The following is a 16,011-nucleotide window of genomic DNA, read 5'->3' as shown; positions in this document are numbered from 1 at the left end:
CTCATTTATGGTCACGAGCTTTGGGTCGTGACCAAATAAACGACATCCCTGATACAAGCGGCCGAAATGAGTTTTCTCCGTAGTGTGTCTGGGCTCTCCCATAGAGAAAGGGTGAGGAGCTCAGTCATCCGGGGAGGACTCAGAGTAGAGCCGCTGCTCCTCCACATCGAGAGGAGCCAGTTGAGGTGGCTCGGGTATCTGGTCAGGATGCCTCTTGGACGCCTCCCTGGTGAGGTGTTCCGGGCACGTCCCACCGGGAGGGACTATGTTTCTAGGCTGGCTTGGGAACGCCTTGGGATTCCCCCGGAGGAGCTGGCCCAAGTTGCTGGGGAGAGAGACGTCTGGGCCTCCATACTGAAGCTGCTACCCCCGCGACCCGACCCCGGATAAGCGGAAGACGATGGATGGATGGAAAAAGGAAAGTTTTAGGATTAGTCTTAAAAGTAGACAGGGTGTCTGCGTCACGTACCAAAACTGGGAGTTGGTTCCACTGGAGAGGAGCATGATAGCTAAAGGATCTGCCTACCATTCTGGTTTTACAGACTTTAGGAACCACCAGCAGACCTGCTTTCTGAGAGTGAAGTGGTCTGTTAGAAATTACTAAAGTTTGTACACAACATACACATGTGGAATATTGCTAACGTGTTATTTTAGCAATATTCCAATTGCTAAAGTGTTACTTTTACATTATTACTTTTGGGTGTGTATCCACCCATTTAACTGTCAAACTTTCATAAAAGCTGTCTTATTGCAAGATACGAAACCCTTAAACAAATTAAATAATTAACTTTAAATAACTATAAAGGTTTTGTTAACTTTTCACATGAAGCTGGATTAACAGCTAGTAAGATACCTTTGACTAAATTTGTGTACTAGTGTTTAAACCAGGGGTGTCAAACGTACGGCCTGCGGGCCGAATCTGGCCCGCCGAACGATTTAGTCCGGCCCGGTGGCCAAATGCATTATCATTATTCAATGGCTGTGTCTCCTCGGTGCATCGACCGATCTGCACCAGATTTTTTGTGAGTCATGGGGGAGCGCTGCCCAACGCGTACATGTGTATTGCATGGTGGACGGGCGAGGAAAATGCGTGACAGCTTCTGCGGTGGCTGGCGGCGGGAGGTGCACGTACCCCCACGGTGGCCCATAGGCCAGAGCGGCGCTTGGCTGCGAGGGCCGCTCATCACCGCTTGCGGTTTTAATTTTTACTTAATTCTCCTATGACTTCTTGTTATATTAGTAATTTTATCTCTTTAATACTCCCCCAAAAAGCAAATATGTGGCTATACCAGATCTTAAAAGGTTCACGCGGTTTTATGAAATAACGTTTTATGAAATGACAATTTAACCAATTGATCTTTATATTCAAAACACACACACACACACATATTTATTCTTTTTCATATATATATATATACACATATATATATATATATATATATATATATATATATATATATTTACAATACTTCAAAATCTATATATGCACATCTATATCTAGAAACATGAATCAATATAAGCTCCATCTATATCTTTCTATCTAAATACTTAAAACATATATACAGGGAACATAGAAGTTGACTACTTTCTGCCACATACAATATGGCGGTGATGTCGACGTGCAAACCTGCGCCCAATGACGCGTCTACGTATATATGTCTGTGGGGGTGCTGCGGTGGGGGTGCTGCAGTGGGCGCTTTGCGTTGCCTTGCGCATGAATTCAGTTGCACATAGTTAAATTAGGCTACATCTAATTTAGGTGCACACTTTTAAGGGGCATTTTAAGAAACCGGTCACATCAGGAGCTTCAACTCACACTCCTCTTCCTTCTAAAGGAGCTCTTAACAGTCTTTATTTATGCATGTTTTTCCCCGCTGTCTATCCCTCAGAAAAAATCCATCCAACTCACCACCTCAATCCGGTATCATTAAGTATAAATTATGCTGGTACTAGATTTTACAAAAGAAATCTAGGGTTGCAATGCATAAAAAGTGTTATATTTCGTATTGGATCCCGTCTTTAAGACTAATAATGGACTAAAGGCGAAGCAGAAAGTAATCATTCCGTCCACTTCGACCATAAACAAAATATGCCTGGAGAACAACTTCAAACTCAGCCTTCAGTTTGGTAATCAACCACTAGAGCTAGACTAGAAGTGCATGGACCTGAAAAGAGGGAAGACATCAGCAACTAGATTATGCATAAAGACGCAGCGTGAACCCCTGTGTGCTTGAAGTGTTGCAGCTCAGGGGAAAATGTTGGTTTGTCTGATAGGTTTGATGAAATCACCAATGACGTTATAGACTTACATTGATAAACAAACCCGTAGATTAATGATAATCTGTAGTGTTTTCTTTGTCTGGATATGAATCTGTTGATTCAGATTTTTCTTTTATAATCAACTACAATATTTTCTTGTCAAAGTCAGGAGAAAAAAGATTGTGTTATGTGGTTGAGCAGTTTTTGAAGAACCTCTGTTTGCAAAACAACCATATTTCCCCATTTTTAAGAACTGAAAATATTCCCAACTCAACATTATTGATACACTAGTAATTTAAAACAGAATAAAATGTTTAACCCAGCAAAATGTTAAATAAAATGCAGATACACTAAAACAAACATCTCAAATTGGGTTAAAGGCCAATAAAAAGATCTGTTTTGAGACAGATTCTACTTCAATCCAGCGTTTGTGTGGTTAGCGCTTTGTTTTTCGGATGACTAATAAAAACATATCTGCAGACCTGACCACATGAGAGGGAGCATGCATATGAAGCAGGTCTGACACATCCCGGAAAGCAAGGGCATGAAGATATTTAAAAACAAATAAAATTATTCTAAAATAAAAAAAACAGTAGCCAATAAACTGCTGCTAAAACTGAAGAAATGTGCTCTAATTTTCTGGTACTAGTTAATTCAATTCAATTCAATTCAATTTTATTTATATAGCGCCAAATCATGAAACATGTCATCTCAAGGCACTTTACAAAGTCAAGTTCAATCATATTATACAGATTGGGTCAGATTATACAGATTGGTCAAAAATGTCCTATATAAGGAAACCAGTTGATTGCATCAAAGTCCCGACAAGCAGCATTCACTCCTGGGGAACCGTAGAGCCACAGGAAGAGTCATCTGCATTGTACATGGCTTTGCTGCAATCCCTCATACTGAGCAAGCATGAAGCGACAGTGGGAAGAAAAACCACCCATTAACGGGAAAAAAAACCTCCGGCAGAACCGGGCTCAGTATGAACGGTCATCTGCCTCGACCGACTGGGGTTACAGAAGACAAAACAGAGACACAACGAGAGAAACAAAAAAGCACAGAAGCACACATTGATCTAGTAATCTGTTCTACATTAGATGGTAGTAGCGGGTGAGCCGTCCTCTCTGGATGATGTCACAGTTAACAGAACGCCAGACCAGGTGTACCTACTATGAAGAGAAAAGAGAGAGAACAGAAAGTTAAAGCAGAAATGACAACACATAATGCATAATTGAAGAACAGTAGAACTCAATATAGTGAGAAAATTAGATCCTGATATACTCCAGTAACCTAAGCCTATAGCAGTAAAACTATAAAGGTAGCTGAGAGTAACATGAGTCACTAGTTATAATTTTTGTCAAAAAGAAAAGTTTTAAGCCTAGTCTTAAAAGTAGACAGGGTGTCTGCCTCACGGACCAAAACTGGGAGTTGGTTCCACAGGAGAGGAGCCTGATAGCTTAAGGATCTGCCTCCCATTCTACTTTTAGAGACTCTAGGAACCACCAGCAGACCTGCGGTCTGAGAGCGAAGTGCTCTGTTAGGAACATACGGGGTAATCAGAGCTCTGATATATGATGGAGTTTGATTATGAAGGGCTTTATACGTTAGAAGAAGAATTTTAAATTCTATTCTTGATTTAACAGGAAGCCAATGAAGGGAAGCTAAAATTGGAGAAATATGATCCCTCTTGTTGATTTTCATCAGAACTCTTGCTGCAGCATTTTGGATCAGCTGAAGGCTTTGAACTGCATTTTGTGGACTTCCTGATAGTAAAGAATTACAATAGTCCAGCCTTGAAGTAACAAATGCATGGACCAGTTTTTCAGCATCACTCCTGGACAGAATGTTTCTAATTTTGGCGATATTCCGGAGGTGAAAAAAGGAAACTCTGGAAACCTGTTTAATATGGGATTTAAATGACATGTCTTGGTCAAAAATAACACCAAGATTTTTTACTTTATTACCAGAGGCCAGGTTAATGCCACCCAGATTAAGTGATTGGTTAAGAAGTTTATTTTTTGAGGACTCTGGCCCAAAGATTAAAACTTCGGTCTTGTCAGAATTTAGATGCAGGAAATTTAAAGTCATCCAGCTTTTGATGTCATCAAGACATGACTGCAGTCGAAGTAATTGATTGGATTCATCAGGATTTATGGATAAATATAGCTGAGTATCATCAGCATAACAGTGGAAATTAATCCCATGCTGTCTGATAATTTTGCCTATCGGAAGCATATATATAGTAAAGAGAATTGGTCCAAGGACTGAACCCTGTGGTACTCCACAGGTGACCCTAGAGTTTGAGGAAGATTTATTATTAACATGAACAAATTGGAATCTGTCTGACAGATAAGATTTAAACCAGCCTAATGCTTTCCCCTTAATCCCTACAGTATGTTCAAGTCTTTGTAGGAGAATATTGTGATCAACTGTATCAAATGCAGCACTGAGATCTAACAGGACAAGTATAGACACAAGTCCATTATCTGAGGCCATGAGAATATCATTAGTGACCTTCACCAGAGCTGTTTCAGTGCTATGATGAGCTCTGAAGCCTGACTGAAACTCCTCAAGTAGGTCATTACTTTGTAAATGTTCACAAAGTTGATTAGCAACTACTTTCTCAAGAATTTTAGATAAGAAAAGAAGATTAGATATAGGTCTGTAATTTACTAACTCATCTTGATCAAGAGAAGGTTTCTTAAGTAAAGGTTTAATAACAGCTACTTTCAAAACCTGTGGTACATATCCATTTACTAAGGATAGATTAATCATGTCTAAAATAGTGCCACTGATCAAAGGGAATATGTCCTTAAACAACTTGGTTGGGATTGGGTCTAACATACAGGTAGAAGGTTTAGATGAAGCTAAAATTTTAGATAGCTCAGAAAGCTCTACTGCTTCTAAACAGTTCAAACACTGCGCAGATTCTAAAGATTCCTCCAATGCTGCCTCACTTACTGAGGACGAGGTAATCATGTTTGGGAGGATGCCAATTATTTTATTTTTAATGGCATCAATTTTATTTATGAAGAATCCCATAAAATCATTACTACTGAGAGCTAAGGGAATGGATGGATCAACAGAGCTGTGGCTCTGGGTAAGTTTGGCAACTGTACTAAAGAGAAATCTAGGATTATTTTTATTCTCTTCAATTAATGATGAAAAATATGCTGCTCTAACTCTGCGGAGGGTCTTGTTATACAACAATAGTCTGTCCCTCCAGATTAAGTAGGATTCCTCTTGGTGTGTAGAGCGCCATTTTCTCTCCAATTTCCTAACATTGTGCTTCAAGAAGAGCAGCAGCATTTTGGACCAGCTGCAGTCAAGCCACTAGAGTTTTATGAAGCCCAGAGTAAAATGGAGTGCAGTAAACTAAGCAAGTTGTAATTGTAAATCACAGATTAAAATCTTTAGTCAGCTCTCTCAGTTTGAAAAGATGAACCAGACCACAGATTTTAATTGTTTAATTTAAAATTTCCGTATTCTTAAGTCTCACACTCAGGTCTGCATCAGTATGTTTCAGATACTGACTTTAAGGTCCCAGGTTAGAGACATTAATAGGCCCAAACAAGATAAACTTTGGTGACATCCATGATTTCTGCAATACATTTGAGAAGTTTATTTTTGGAGCAACTATTTTCCTTTTTAGTGTCATAAAGTCTGACTGTCTGCTGCCTAAAAAAAGAAGGCTAAACACTGGTTTCTTATGACTGACTCCAAAGGGACGGGGTAAAGAGAGAAGAGGAAGAGGCCAAGAATGGAGCCTTGAGGCATTCTGCATGACTGGGACTCCTTAATAAAATAAAATAAAAAAGCAGTTCTCCATTCTTAAAAATAGGAGTGTAATAATACCGGCAATAACTTAAAACTACTTTATTACTTTTGTCATGATTTGAGTTTGGTTATGGTTTATGTTTATTTGATTAATTACTTCACTCTCCTGCCTTAAGTTCAGTTTCTGTGTTAGCTTCTGTCTTAGTTTTTGAATAGGTTGGGGTTTTTTGTGGTTTGATTATGTTTTATATTATTAGTTTATCTGGCCTGCTCCGATCAGTTCTGTCACCAGCCTTTATTCAGTTCACCTGCCAGCATTCTTTTGTCTTCCTGTCACTCCCCTTCACCAGTCACCATCCAATCAGCTTCAGTTTACTTCCAGCCATTTTGTCCCCCCTGATCAGCTCCACCCATTCTGGTAATTAGTTTCACTCTGTTCACCTGATCACTCCCTTACTTATACCTGCCTCTGCCCCCTGCAATCTGCCACATCATTGTTTGTTTTTGCCATGTCCATGGGTGAGTTTTGCCAGCATTCCCTGCCTTATCTGATTGCCTGTTTTTTGCCTTGGACAGTTTTTTACCACAAGCTTTGTTTTTGTCCTGCCCTTCATTTTTGCCTGCCTGTCTTGGTTTCGGCTCACATCTGTTTTTGAAAAATAAACCTTCTTAAAACGTACCTCTGCTTGTCTGGTTGAATACTGGGTCCATCTGTCTCTGGTTCATGACAGAATGATGTGGCCCTAACCGGACCCATCGCCAGACAAGTACGTTGTTTATTTTTTTTGTTTGTTTTTTCCTCTCCTCTTTTTCTTTTTTTCCCACCATGACCCGACCACAGGAGGATCAGGCTCTATGGGAGAGGGTTTTTGCTCAGGTGGAATTCCTTCGAAGGCTGAGCAGAAAGCCTGAGGGGTTGGACACGGCGACGATCCGGGCGGAGATCCCGTTCATCCTCCGTCAAGTTCTTCATCCTCTGCCAATTCCCCGCCTGGTTCCTGCCTCACAACTTGGCCTGACAGCGCCCAGCCGGGTTTCCTCTGTGCCACCCAGCAGTAGTCCGGCTGCTGCATCACACGCCACGGCCCCAGTCTGCGTGGGTGTGGGGCACGCCGCACCGCCGGGCACAGAGGTTCCTGCCGCGCACGCCACGGCCAAAGTCTGCGTGGGTGCGCGCACCGCTGCTGCCAGTGCGGAAACGGTGCATGTCGGAGCATCGGGCACAGATGTTCCTGTTGCACACGCCACGGCCCGAGTCTGCGTGGGTGTGCATGTTCCAAGACCTCTGGCCTTTGCTGATGTTCTGCCGTCACCGGCCTTCGCTGATGTCCCGCCTTAGCCTGGTGCTTCTGACTCACCGGAGCCCCAAGAAGGGGTCTTGGAGGACCTGCCCTCAATCTCAGCCCCAGTGCCTGCTCCCCGCAGCTTAAAGACTCAGTCTCCAGTGCCTGCTCCTTGTAGCTTTAAAGCACTGTCTCCAGTGCCAGCTCCTCGTAGCTTTAAAGCACTGTCTCCAGTGCCAGCTCCTCGTAGCTTTAAAGCACTGTCTCCAGTGCCAGCTTCTCGTAGCTTTAAAGCACTGTCTCCAGTGCCAGCTCCTCGTAGCGTTAAAGCACTGTCGCCCGAAGCCTGTAGCCAGGCTCCCTCCTCAGTCGCCTGTAGCCAGGCTCCCTCCTTAGCCCGTAGTCCGGCGCCATTTTTTGCTCTCTCCCTCTTCAGGCATCGGGTCCTGTGGTTGCTGGTCCGCCAACGGTCTCTGAGGGTTCTGGTGTGCCGTCTGAGGGCCCTGCTCTGTCACCGGCCTCCTGTCGCCCTGACTCGTCGGGGCCGTCCTCCGGGACGCACGCCGGACCGCCTGACTCGTCGGGGCCATCCACCGGGACGGCCGCCGGACCGCCTGACACGTTGGGGCCGTCCTCCAAGGACGCCCGCCGGACCGCCTGACTCGTCGGGGCCGTCCTCCGGGACGCACGCCGGACCGCCTGACTCGTCGGGGCCATCCACCGGGACGGCCGCCGGACCGCCTGACACGTTGGGGCCGTCCTCCAAGGACGCCCGCCGGACCGCCTGACTCGTCGGGGCCCACCTCTGGGACGCCTGCCGGACAATCTGACACTCCGGGGAGATCCTCCGGAGATTCTGAGACGCCGGAGTCATCCTCCGAGATGTTCTCCTGACATCGGAACTTATTGGGGTCCCTGGGACACTTTTTAGTTTGCCCTGTTTGGGTTGATTTTTGTTCAGGTTTTCATGTGGACAGTTTTTCTTTTCTTGATTCTAGCCCTCCATCCTGTTACCTCCCTCCACCCGCCCAGTCTGGGTGTTTTTTGTTTTTTTTAAGGACGTCTGGAATCTGCCCTTGTGGGAGGGGCTCTGTCATGATTTGAGTTTGATTATGGTTTATGTTTGTTATCTGATTAATTACTTCACTCTCCTGCCTTAAGTTCAGTTTCTGTTTTAGGTTCTGTCTTAGTTTTTGAATAGGTTGGGGTTTTTGTGGTTTGATTATGTTTTATATTATTAGTTTATCTGGCCTGCTCCGATCAGTTCTGTCACCAGCCTTTATTCAGTTCACCTGCCAGCATTCTTTTGTCTTCCTGTCACTCCCCTTCACCAGTCACCATCCAATCAGCTTCAGTTTACTTCCAGCCATTTTGTCCCCCCTGATCAGCTCCACCCATTCTGGTAATTAGTTTCACTCTGTTCACCTGATCACTCCCTTACTTATACCTGCCTCTGCCCCCTGCAATCTGCCACATCATTGTTTGTTTTTGCCATGTCCATGGGTGAGTTTTGCCAGCATTCCCTGCCTTATCTGATTGCCTGTTTTTTGCCTTGGACTGTTTTTTACCACAAGCTTTGTTTTTGTCCTGCCCTTCATTTTTGCCTGCCTGTCTTGGTTTCGGCTCACATCTGTTTTTGAAAAATAAACCTTCTTAAAACGTACCTCTGCTTGTCTGGTTGAATACTGGGTCCATCTGTCTCTGGTTCATGACAACTTTATTCAGTGAGTATTTGTACATTTGGGGTCTGTTTCTTTGAAACCATTTATGCAAATATATCTAGAAACAAAATATATTTTCCAAGAATAAAACAGACAGCTGGAAGGAAGGTGGAATTTTGTTTACAGCAGATAGAATTTTTGGGGATGAGCAACAATCGGAACAAATTGTATTTTCATCAGAAATCTGAAAACAACCACAGAGCCCTTTACTTGGTGAAAAGGTCCGATATTGAACATAAATGTTGTGAATGGAGTTTAAAAAGATGCAATTCTCCTCATATTAAGCAGCCTTGGTATGTTGAAACAATCACGGGAGATCAGTTGTGTGTTTTTTCTGTTTTAATCCACTAGCTCAACAATAAAGGGTCGACACTCCTCTCCTCTGGTTGGTTAAAAATGAGACTGAGTTGACCGGTTCTGCTCTTTCAGTGTCCAGTTGCCATGACTGTGAAAAAGCACATATCATATATTTTTTTGTTTAGGTAGTTCCTTAGCATCTTTTTATCTTAATTGTGCTTAGTAGTTTTAGTTAAGTTTCACTAGCCTAGAAGAGAGGATTTGTTGATTGAAATATAGTGTTAATTCAAATATACAGCATTATATAATGATGATCATTTTATTTCTGTTGATAAATTCTTGAACTTGAAGCAGAGCACCTGTCTTGTGCTCTGCTGCCGTGGGGTTTATTATTTCTTGTGTGTACCACCTGCATCTGAGAGATCTCAGAGAATAGACTTTAAAATACTTCTGTTAGTCTATAAATCCCTGAATGGGTTAGCACCTAAATACATTACAGACTTGTTATCAGTGTATCAACCCTTCAGACCACTCAGCTATTCTGGCTCCAGCCTACTCTGCATACCTAGAACCAGAACCAAACACGGAGAAGCAGCATTTAGGTCCTATGCTCCACTGATCTGGAACAAACTTCCAGAAAACTGTAAAAGTGCTGAAAGCCTGAGTTCCTTTAAATCGAGATTAAAAACACATTTATTTAGGATTGCCTTCGACTGTTCTAGTTAAACTGTTTTAAACATAATTAGTTCAACTTTGTAGTCCAGTTTAATATTTGCTTTTAGTTTCTATTCCCTCATGTTTTATTTTGTTTATACATTTTATTCCAACTTGTTTTTATTGTGTTTTATTTTCCTAGAATTTTAATCATGTAAAGCACTTTGCATTGTCTTTTACTGAAATGTGCAATATAAATAAACATGCCTTGCATTATCTGCTCAAGTCTGGTTGTGTCAGTGACTCCTGGTTTGTCTCTACATTGAATTCCAAAAAAAGTAAAAAACAAAGCAACTGGACTTGTTTTGCGTAGTTGAAGACGTTTCGCTTCCTCTCCCGGAAGCTTTCTCAATTCAAAAAGTCTGGAGTAATGTGGAGTAACAAGCTTTATACCATTGCCCAACAAAGGGCAACTTGCAATGGCTTAGACAACATGCAGATTCAACCGAAACAGGACCACCATGGGCGGTCGTTAAAGCCATTGAGCCAGCAGATTGGACCGAAACTGGTCCACTCCTCTGTAACAAGGAGTCGTTAGGGTTGTTATTGGCTTGGCTTAAAGGAACAATGTTTTGATCACCCGAATGAGGGTGAGAGTTAAGGTGATGATTGGCCGGAATAAATCCTATAGCTGTGTTGTAAGTTTTTGAGAGTTAGAACCTAAGTCCTCCTCCTCTGTTTAAGGTTGGTCTTTCTCTCTTAACGTAGATGGCTTCCTTCACACCCCTTTCAAACCATCTGTCTTCTTTGTCCAAAATGTGAACATTTTGGTCCTCAAAAGAGTGTCCTTTGTCCTTAAGGTGTAAGTGGACAGCAGAGTCTTGCACTCTAACCATTGGAGAATTCTGCCATAGACTTCCATTATAAATGATGATTCCGCTGAATTTTGGACATGAGGTTTGAGGAGTAACTGTAAAAAAACATCAAATATATCCACATCCCGTTTTTACTTTTGAGTAGATCAAAGATAAAAACTGTGTTTTTAGGTGAAAGTATGACGACACAGTTGAAAATGGTAATTTTGAGGCTTTTTTAAGGCTTTCTCTCTACCCGACTCCATTAATTCCTATGGGTATTTTGGGGGTGCTTTTTCGCTAATTACGTTGCCATGGTAAATATTATGGAATAACTAGAATCGTTCAACTTCTGAAGAAGTTGAAGAAGGCGCCCGCCTGGTGGTGGGCATAACCACCACCAGGCAAAGCTTCCGAGTTCCTTGGTCGTAGGCTCTCATCGCCTGGGGGATTTTAAATCAAACCTTCTGAGTGAAAAGGATTTGTCTTAATCAAAACCTGCCGACCGGGAAAACTTTGCGTCTGCAGAGCTGCAAACTGCGTATTTCGATCTGAGACGCAGCTAATGAGCTAATTGGCGACAGCCGACAGTCAACATTTCCCATTCATTTGCTACGGTAGTCCAAAACCATTACTGATGTAATACACTTTTTGGCCACAAGCGTCATTTTGGGGGCGTTGTTTCCACTTCTTTTCCTAGAGCCGTTTTTAATAGAAAGAAGAAAAAGCAAAAACGGTCCAAACAAAAGGTCGGAACGTTTACATTTGTAACCTCTGCCTTACATAAACACTAGAATTAAATCTTAATAAATAAAAGTATAGACAATTATTTCAGTAACTCAATTCAGTAAGTGAAATACACTATATACAGGGGTTGGACAATGAAACTGAAACACCTCTCATTTTAGTGTGGGAGGTTTCATGGCTAAATTGGACCAGCCTGGTGGCCAATCTTCATTATTGCACATTAAACCAATAAGAGCAGAGTGTGAAGGTCCAATTAGCAGGGTAAGAGCACAGTTTTGCTCAAAATATTGCAATGCACACAACATTATGGGTGACATGCGTGAGTTCAAAGGAGGACAAATTGTTGGTGCACATCTTGCTGGATGTGTCAAAACTTTCTTCAGTTGAATAAAAACAAAACTGAAGTAATAATTTCTGGACCAACAGAGGAGAGATCCAGAGTTAGCTCACAGCTTCAGTCACTTCAGCTAGAAACCATTGATCAGGCCCGAAACCTTGGTGTAGTGATGGACTCAGACCTGAACCTCCAAAAGCATTTACAGACAGTGACAAGGTCGGCTTTCTATCACCTGAGGAACATTTCCAGGATTAAAGGACTAATGTCTCAAAAGGATCTGGAAAAACTAATCCATGCGTTTATATTTAGTAGAATTGATTACTGCAACGGTGTTTTCACAGGTTCGCCTAAAAAGTGGACCAGACAGCTGATCCAGAACGCTGCTGCACGCGTCCTCACTAAAACTAAGAAAGTAGAGCACATAACCCCAGTTCTAAAGTCCCTTCACTGTCTCCCTGTATATCTGAGAATAGACTTTAAAATACTTCTGTTAGTTTATAAATCCCTAAACGGCTGAGCACCTAAATACATTGCAGACTTGTTATCAGTGTATCAACTTTCCAGACCACTAAGGTCTTCTGGCTACAGCCTTCTCTGCATACCTAGAACCAGAACTAAACAAGGAGAAGCAGCATTTAGTTCCTATGCTCTGCTTATCTGGAACAAACTTCCAGAAAACTGTAAAAGTGCGGAAAGCCTGAGTTCTTTTAAATCAAGATTAAAAACACATTTGTTTAAAATTGCCTTTGACTGTTCTAGTTAAACTGTTTTACTGTTTTTAATGTTCTTCTTTGTTTCTACATTCTATCTCTACTTGCTTTTATTCTATTTTCTATCTACATTTTATTCCTACTTGCGTTTATTTTGCTATATTTTAATCATGTAAAGCACTTTGTATTGTCTCTGTACTGAATTGTGCTATATAAATAAATTTCCCTTGCCTTGCCTTGCATCTGTCACCAAGACAGCAAGTGTTTGTGATGTATCAAGAGCCACGGTGTCCAGGGTAATGTCAGCATACCACCAAGAAGGACGAACCACATCTAACAGGATTAACTGTGGACGCACGAGAAAGCTGTCTGAAAGAGATGTTCGGGGGCTAACCCGGATTGTATCCAAAAAACATAAAACCACATAACTCTACTTATAACTAACTTTCTGAAATATAAACTAAAGGTCACCAATCAGTTCTAAAACACCTTTAGATTAACTCTTGTTGAGCCCTGGAGAACCAGCGTACCAGATTAGCACCTTACAAAGAGTTTGCAATCATTCTGTTACATTTTATCTGAGTGTCTTTTACTCAGGTGAGCAGCAACTCGTGGTCTTGTCTTACTTTTTATTGATTATTTTTTTAACCTGGACACGAACATTTATCACAGGATCAGCCCGATCCAAAAAAACTGACTCGTTTAACACACTTACCATAACACAGCAGCAGCTCCCCATCACAGTTTATGACAACGAACTTCCACTTCTTCTTCTTCTGTTTTAAAAGTGGTGCGCCCTTCTTCTTCTTCGTGTTTTAATGGGTGCTGACCACATCCAAAAGGATCATTACCGCCCGTCTAGTGGTGCGCTCTGTTCCTCATCTTTATATTATCAGCGCAACCAGCTTCCGTAACACCTGTTTCTGCGCGCAACAGCTCTACCGTAATAACAGTCTATGCGCAACATCTTCCCCTCGGTAAAATCGGGGACATTTCCGGGGACAGCTTTAGCGGGGACAGGTGGTCCAAAACGGGGACAGTGCCCGGAAATCGGGGACGTCTGGTCACCCTAGTAAAGATAGCCAGTGTGGTGTTAGCTTTAGCCTAGCACGCATTCTCCTCCGCGGTTACGCCGGCTTTGTTTACGTTCCAGTCGCCGGCTGAGTTGCACTTCCGCCCGGCCGGGAGAAGTCGGCAGGATCCAGTTTTCTGGAGATCTCTAGGATGACGGGAATATCGGCGATAAATGTATCACTGTTATAGCTCCGAAGGTCCAGAAACTCATGTGTGCTATTGCGCAGCAACGCAGTGCAGTTTTGGAAGAAAAAGTCCAGTGAAAAATAGATTTAAAAAAAACTTCAGGAAAACTTTGTCGTTTTTTGATGTGAGACGCTGCAGAGCTGAAAAGTCCATATTGCGCCTGCTAATGAGCAGTAGTTCTTGCTGTTGCAATTTTTTCATCATTCATTCATTTATATCAGTTGTTCAAATTATTTATTTGTTACTTGTAAAAAAAATAATAATATTGGGTACCCCCAGTGGGATGCGAACCTCCGACCTTTGGTGCACCAGCCCAACACCTAAAAGAAAAGTGCCATGCTGAACTCTGCATTATGCAGAGGTCAACTGTGTCTAGGAAGTGGTTTTGAGAAGTGGAGAAAGGAGGAGAGAGAGACTGGCCTGAACCACGATAGGCCCTCACAGGGCCAGAAAGACGCACAAGCCAGCACCTGGGAGAAATCTCTCATCGCCCAGAGCAAATCAGAGCTACTAGCTACTCGCGGACTTCCTGTTTCCGGTAAGGCGTATTGTGTCACTTCCTGTTGTTGCTGTGTGAACGACGGAGCTTTGCTCCAGGCTCTCTCGCTTTTTATCTTTAAACCTCTTTGCTGTAACATCTGTTTCCAAACATAAGCACTTTTAAAACATTGTCTGTGGCTGCTCATCACGTTTGGGAACTCCTCGTGTTTCACACGGTTTGTTCTTTGGCGTGATAATAGGGCGTTAGCCTAGCTTTAGCCTAGCGTTAGCCTAGCGCTAGCCAAGCCTTAGCCTCATAATGGCTTCTCCGTCTCTGACTAAGTCTCCTATCTGCTGCTCTCTGTGTCAGATGTTCAGTTATTCCTCTGCCTCCTTTAGTGATGATGGTACATGTAATAAATGTAGTGTTTTTGTAGCTTTGGAGGCGAGGGTGTCAGAATTGGAGACCCGGCTCCGTGCTGTTGAAAAACCAGCTGATAGCCGCTCTTTTGCTAGCGCGGAGCCGCATAGAGTAACTTCACGTAGCGAACCTAAAGCAGTAGCACCCGAGCAGCCTGGTAACCAGGCTGGCTGGGTGACAGTTCGTAGGAAGCATAGCTCTAGATTACAGACCCCAGATCACCACCAACCCATCTGCGTTTCTAATAAATTTTCCCCTCTGAGCGACAATCTCGCCGAGGAGCCGACCTTAATTATTGGCAGCTCCATAATGAGAAATGTGGCACTAAAGAAACCAGGGACCATAGTTAAATGCCTACCAGGGGCCAGAACAGGCGACATAGAATCCTACCTAAAACTACTGGCTAAGGATAAGCGTAAATACCGCAAAATTGTTATTCACGCTGGCGGTAATGACACCCGGTCACGCCGATCAGAGGTCACCAAAGTTGGTGTTGCTTCGGTTTGTGAGTTTGCTAAAACTATGTCGGACTCTGTAATTTTCTCTGGTCCCCTGCCTGATCTGACCAGTGATGACATGTTTAGCCGCATGTCATCATTCAACCGCTGGTTGTCTAGGTGGTGTCCAGAAAACGACGTGGGCTACATTGATAACTGGAGAACTTTCTGGGGAAAACCTGGTCTGATCCGGAGAGACGGCATCCATCCTACTTTGGATGGTGCAGCTCTTCTTTCTAGGAATCTGGCCGGATTTATTAGTTCTCCTAAATGCTGACAACCCAGGGTCCAGACCAGGAAGCAGAGCCGTAGTTTAACACACCTCTCTGCAGCTTCTGTACTGTTACCCACCCATTATCCTATTGAGACGGTGTCTTTCCCACGGCCAAAACTTAACAGATCAAAAACTGATCTAAAAGGAACAAATCATAAAAACCTAATAAAAATCAATATGGTTCACCTTGAACCTAAAAATAAAATAATAAAATGTGGTCTATTAAATATAAGGTCTCTCCCTCCAAAGACTTTGTTAGTTAATGAATTGATTTCTGATAATCAGATTGATTTGTTTTGTCTCACAGAAACCTGGCTACAAGAGGACTACGTTAGTATAAATGAGTCAACCCCCTCCAGTTATTCAAATTTCCACATTCCCAGATCTGTGGGAAGAGGAGGAGGAGTGGCAACTATCTTTCAGTCTGATTTATT

The sequence above is a fragment of the Fundulus heteroclitus genome, unplaced genomic scaffold (genome assembly GCF_011125445.2).
Source record: "Fundulus heteroclitus isolate FHET01 unplaced genomic scaffold, MU-UCD_Fhet_4.1 scaffold_79, whole genome shotgun sequence".
Taxonomy (NCBI): Eukaryota; Metazoa; Chordata; class Actinopteri; order Cyprinodontiformes; family Fundulidae; genus Fundulus; species Fundulus heteroclitus.
The sequence above is the reverse complement of the archived record's forward strand: the minus strand, read 5'-3'. Positions refer to the sequence as shown.